Here is a 6,466-nt window from a genome sequence, read left to right as displayed (position 1 = left end):
AGGATAGGCGCGCTTCGCCGCGCCGCCTATCCCACGTTGTGTAATTTTGAACGTAGCTCAGCCGTGTCTGCTCATTTACTCTAATTATCCTGTTAGTGAACCCAGATTCTGTTCATTCTCGATACACCAACAAAGCACCTAGTTATTTAGTTGGATCAAAATGCATGAGACACACACATAACAAACGCACAAACAAAATGAATCGCAACATAAAGAACTGAAAAAGTTTGATGAAAAACTGATTCATTACAGGCGGTGAATATAGATTTTCGACTGGACTTGTGATAGGACAATGTGGTTAACACAGATAACAAAGCAAACACTGGTATGCATAGTAACAACAGAAATTATGAAGCCAAAAATGGTCACCCTGTCAACACTCTAAACTAACAGATGCTTCAGTTCTTGGAGCTCGCTATTGTTGTTGGAGCTCGTTATGAGAAGGCAACTTACGGAAGTCTTCCGCCGTCTTCTCACATCCGTCACAGCCAAAGATACACCCTGCTTCCATGGCCGAGTCACCGCCACAGGTGAAGATAAGGATGCCATTTGCCATCAGCTGAGCATATGGCACACAAACATCATGAGATTATAAGAAGCAAGAGCATGCCCGTTATTATTAGCAAACAACTGGCCATGCTCCTTGAGAAGATGTCTCCACTGCAAAGCTGCAAGGCATGTTGTAGTGCTGGCCATGCTCCTTGAGAAGATGTCTCCACTGCAAAGCTGCAAGGCATGTTGTAGTGCTGATTCCGCTGTGACTGCCTCTGAACATAAATGATGTCATCAACCAAGTACCTCCATTACTTCTCAAAGGGCTGCGGAGCTTCTCCCACATCACAATACATCAAGATGGTGACAAAGAGATGCCTGGGCTGAGGTGGTCTAGCCCACACAACAGTCACAGTAAACAATCGCGACCACTCACTGTCATCATCCTAAAGACCCCCAGCCTGACACGTTTCATAGTATGTAACATGGGTAAAGCTCACGTGATGCCTGCATCCTCAAAACTGCTTGCACTAAGAACAGCCATAAGCAACACCCGCATACAGAACAACTCTTCGGTAGACCCGATGCACAGGCCAAATTCTCCCCAACATAAAACCACATCTCCTCTTCACCCACCTCTTTCCATGCGAATACCAGGTGTATTTTGTGGGAAATTCAGTCAAACTGCAGATAAAGAATACAAAGAAACAACGCATCCACTTAGATGAACCAATGCAAAAATAAGAAAATAAATAAAGGTAAACATAAGAAAAAAAAGATGGGAGATAAGAAGCGAACAAACAAACTTAGACTCTCTGCAGCAGCAACAGATAGGAGGAACCCGGCCTAGCAGACCGACTCCAGCGAGAGGACTCCTTGCCGTAGCAGTAGCTCCGACCAACGATGTCCACTCGAGCATTTGTAGCAAATATTTTCAGCTCATTCGTGAAAACAGACACAACCTGGAAAACGTTGCACAGCCATGTCCTAATAAGGAACATAGATTGCATTACATGAATCATACCATGCATTCAACTGAGAACAGTGCCACTGCTGAACTAAGCTGCATATCACATGCTACAGATTTTAAGTAAAAGAATAAGTGCATATACATCTCAAATGCTACATTGCAAACATTCACTACATGCTATGATGGAGTTTCAACTGGTGGAATCTATTGAGATAGCACTCGATACTGTACCGTAGCTTTAGATTGAGAGAAACATCAACACATCAGCCCACTTCCTCAACAATCTGAGATGAAGTGGTCTGCTATTAAAATCACAAAATTTACATGCTTGTGAGCACCAAAATACTCGGCCAATATGACCACACAACCAAGCCAAACTGAATATAGCAAGTTAAATCAACCAATACAACTTATAAGGAATCTACCATTATCACTAAAACATACTGCTTGCACAACATGACTAATAAAGGTCCCTCTATTACCATATGTTCATGTTCTCTGCCAGAAAGAAACCCATCTATAAAACACACCATTAGTTATCTTCTCAATTACTCCAATACGAACATGGAAAAAACATCATCTTGACGTAAGAAGTGACCTAAGAATCAACATATTATCAAATTGGTCTTCTAGGTTGAGATTTCTTTTTGTACTCGTGGAGCAAGAATGTACATACACTGAAACACTTACGGTGGATGTTCATGGAAAAAATTGAGATAAAAATTAATGAAGTTGTAATGTGTAGAATACCTGCTTTATTTAAATAGGAGATAAAATTATTAAGTATGTAACACTATTTGTACTATACTAATCATTATAGGTCCTGATTTTTGGATATTACTTCTACAGATAAAGTATATTTAAGGATCATTAATAAGGAATGAAGTTGAAGAGTGTATAACGAATGATGATTTACGCATTTTATCAATGTTGAAAAGAAGAAAATCACGTATATGAAACAGAGGTGTCAATGATCAATCAATCCATCTATAAAACTGTGAGAGGAATGAAATTAATAATGGCCTAACACGAATATCCTTCTAGTATATGATGATGTGAGCACAGTTTGTCACAGTATGTTCTGTCTTGATAAAGGTCTGATGGCAAAGAAAATATTTTAGCACATGTACATGAACATCAACTGATCAAGCTAAACGGAAGTTGCATTGTACATCAGCTACTTCACACACACTTTTATTAAAAAAACTACTTCACACTTCCGATTCTGATCTAATTAATCATAGGGATTAAGTTGCCCTTTTAGGCCTTAAATTGAAAAGGTCCTGACCTAGCTAGATGTTTTCCTATCTTCAAAACTCCATTGCAGATGGTAAGTTCCTGCCATGTGGCCGCTAGCAATGTGATGCTCAAATTCCGGCAAATAGTGTTATCAATAAATTTAAGTGAACGATGCTACTGGTTTTGCATTGATTAATAAGGCTTTGATAGTAGAATTTGCATTCCAACAGTATAGGCATGTACGTGCATAAACTGATTAGAGAAGTATTTTGGGAGAGAACTGATTTGATCTTGCTAACCTGGTCTGACTAAATCGGAGAGTAGAGACAGCTGTATGCTCAAACCTTCTTGTTCATTCTCTCGCCACAGAGCATGTTGGAGATGTGGCTTCACCCCTGAGGAAGCAGAACCAGATGATAAAACACTCGGTGTCCACAGAGCGTTTGCGCTTCTCGGCGAGGACCATAATTAGCTGACTATTAAGCACTCTCTGTTGATGGCATAAGCAGAAGATCAGTTTGGCTTAGTTAGGTGGTCATATTGGTTTGAGTAGCTTGGTGCACATAACTGAAAAGCAGAAGAGTAAAAAAGGAACCATCAGTTTTACATGGAACAAATTTATTACTTGCATCAGCCGACACCAATAGATATACATTTCCAACATTCAGACTAAAGTGAGTGTGGTCCATCTTTCGTGGTGAAAGAAGGGGTGAATATTTGGTTGTGAAGTCATTTATCAAGAAACATTAAATGTCAAGAGTGCATATGAAGGCACATACCGAAAGAAGATAGAAATATCATGTTGTCCTTGGCGCCACCGGTTGTCGTGAACAACCCCACATCCAATGCACAGCGCCCACTGGACGTTTACCCGTTCAACTCAAATGTCGACCCACCTGAACCAGGATTGTCATGTCACAGAAAAGTCACGATGCTTGCCGCTGTCACGAATAGTGTCTCACCTCCACTCCTTTGGCACGCCACCACCTCCGTTGCCTACCATATTTTCAGCTCCGCCCATAGAGGCCACACTAAGAAAGATCTGACCCACCAGTTCGAACGAATGCATTGAATCATTCAAAACATGAACCAAATGGCCGATATCACAACGACAAGTAAGCTGAGAGTACGCGCAGACAACCCCACATCAATCAAGTTGTAGCACATATATGGTTATAAGGTTCAAAGCTGAAGAATGGCCACCTTCAATAAAGACCAATGTCTCAAAAGGTTAACCCAAATATTTCCAGCATACGAAGCACATTGCTTCATATTGCTAGCATACCAAGAAAATATTGGGCTACCTAGGAATTCATTTAAATGGTGTCGCTGCTGTAGAATACATGTACTTGGTAGCAAGGAGCAAGTTTCAGACGGTAAAAAATACGTCTGGAATATGGTTATTACTGCAATTTACTGAAGCATCTGGTTGGCAACATCAAAGTGCCGGTAGCAGTGGTGGCTCGACAATGTGTCGATACGGTGAAGGAAGAAAGAAAGAAAGAAAGAAAAAGAGGAGGCTAAAATGTGGATTGTGGACTGACAGTTCTGAAGACCGGTTTATGTTTCAACTTGCATTTTGCATATTCCCTTTTCTATCTTGTTGTCCTAGCCCCCTTTATACTCTGTACTCTGTGGTTGTAAACATTTTAAGCCTTAGTGACTCGTTAATTTTTAATGAAAGTTCAGGTAGGGGCCTCACCTCCCGAATTTGCTCAAAAAAGTTTCCACATCCGGTGACATAATAAGAAGCTAATCAGTGAACTGCAGAAACTTCATTGGCTCAACATTCTTCAAGTAACTTTCAACTACATTACATTGAATATGTGATATAAGCAAAAGACATTTGTAAGCAGACACCATGAGCAGTAATACATAAAATTTTGATCTAATTGAGAAGATATTCAGAATTATTCGGAGAACGTTAATTTGTGACTGAGTGAATGCGTTCCGTGAGCTGCCAATCCCAGCTATTGAATTAAATCAAGGCCAAGTGCTCCAGACCATTCACTTCATGTATAAATAATAATCAATCAAACATGTTACTTTGCTGCATAACCTGATGCAAAAAATCAACAATCAGCAGATCACACATCAGCAGTGGCATGGAATAAAAAAAAAAGGACTTCGTGGTTCTGGGGAGGGGACATGCTAGTGGAGCAGGATGCGAGACCTCTCTCTCTCTCTACTGTAGGAATATCGTGTGAGAGAGGGGCCATCTATACCTTCAGGGCAAGGATCAACCGACCTGGATGGAGGCCGAAATTGGGACGGCAGAGGGGCGCCGACAGGTAGATGGCAAGTCGTCGTGTACTCCACCATCGAGGTCAAGGTTGCGGAAGGGGGAGTGCGTCCTAAGCACCCACCCTAGGACGAACGGAAACCATCCATACATGCCGCCGCGATGCTTCCATCCCCATCAGCCGTGCCAATCCGTCCGGCAACTTGTGGGAGGGGGTGTGCGGAGATGAAGCTCAGGGGCACCTCGTGGATATGGACGGGGTAGGGAGGGCCTCACATGCCATACTGCAAGAACAGCAGCGCCACCACACGCTCCTACCTTGGCGTACGGGAACCCTCACGGCCTCGCTGCCTAGCTCGCGCCTTTGACATCGGAGCCGGCCACGAGGCACATCGCTCCTCTGCAGCGAACACTCTGCTGTAGGACCTCCAGCCCTGCTCACGGCGTGTCCTGCTGTAGGGAGGAAATGCGGGGGCATCCAGAGCCAGCAGGTGTCGCGGCCGAGCGCGATAATCTAATGGTGGCCTCGATTGTCGTCGCTGGTTGCTGTTGTGCGTGGATAGCCAGCATCGGTTGGTGCTGCGTGTGGACAGGCGAGCTGGGGTGAGCGGCCAAAGGAGTGGGTGGAAGGGCGCCGGGGGCTGGGCCGGCGGCAGCGGCGGCGGCGGCGGCAGCGAAACCAAACCCTAGCTCTCCATGAGATCCGCCTGTGTCGATCCTTTTCCTCCTTGAGTCTAACAAACGCAACAGGGCCCACACATGTACTGGCCCATCAGCAGAGACTAAAGCTGCCGCACGGAGCGAGCCGAGGGCTGAGAAAGCAGCGATTGCAACAGGATTATATGTTGTAAATAATTGTCTGTTCACAGTCGTTCAGGCTGGATGGCAGCATACTAGCATATTATTACAAAACAGATAGATGCTATATGCTTATTTTGTTCCTCTGGTTAATTCATACAAGAAACGACGGTACGGTGAACTGCTGATATCTTTTTTTTTTGTGAACCTGCAGGAGATCTGCGCGTCATTGTATTAAGCTTAAGAAGTTGGGCAAAAGAAGCCCTATTACATCCACCTCACCGTACTTGGTGTGTCATCACACCGAATAACAACTAGTGTACATCTCTTACTAGCCCACCCCTACATAGCAGCCGGGCACGCCATTCATCTAAAATAAGTGCAAGAACACGCGCGGCCAGACTACGGTTGTCGTCGAACACGCGAGCATTCCGCTCCAACCAGATGCAGCGAAGAGAAAGCATGATCAGAGAGTTGATCTTCTTTCGCTGCTGGCTTCCGAATAGCGCGGCCGCCCGGCACCACCAAGTTGAACTGCTGATATCAACTTGACTGAACAAAGGAACATAATGCTTAATGGAAAGGAAAGGCCAGATCGAGGGCAAGGAGATGGAGGGAGAGAAAATGAGGAATAGGTCACCTGGACGGTGGAGTTCCTGCGCCAGTAGTCGTCAGACTCACCGCCATGGTCGTTCTCTACGTTCCCGATGTCCCAGAGCCATCAC

General features: G+C 44.2%; 1 long non-coding RNA gene across 9 annotated transcripts; it reads right to left on the bottom strand.

Annotated features, from left to right (window-relative positions):
- Positions 1 to 210: 210 nt before the first annotated feature.
- Positions 211 to 5,728, bottom strand: LOC127323958 (uncharacterized). Of its 9 annotated transcripts, none has more exons than XR_007866037.2 (3): positions 3,481 to 5,708; positions 1,299 to 3,191; positions 211 to 1,176 (listed from the first exon to the last, which is right to left on the bottom strand). It is a non-coding gene; the product is annotated as an uncharacterized lncRNA (long non-coding RNA). The 9 variants fall into 9 exon arrangements; XR_007866042.2 differs by having other exon boundaries at positions 211 to 3,191; positions 3,481 to 3,743; positions 4,404 to 5,708; XR_007866044.2 differs by having other exon boundaries at positions 211 to 3,268; positions 3,481 to 3,597; positions 3,664 to 5,707.
- Positions 5,729 to 6,466: the final 738 nt, after the last annotated feature.

Source organism: Lolium perenne, chromosome 7, assembly GCF_019359855.2.
Source record: "Lolium perenne isolate Kyuss_39 chromosome 7, Kyuss_2.0, whole genome shotgun sequence".
Lineage (NCBI taxonomy): Eukaryota > Viridiplantae > Streptophyta > Magnoliopsida > Poales > Poaceae > Lolium > Lolium perenne.
This window is presented reverse-complemented; position numbering and strand designations above follow the sequence as displayed.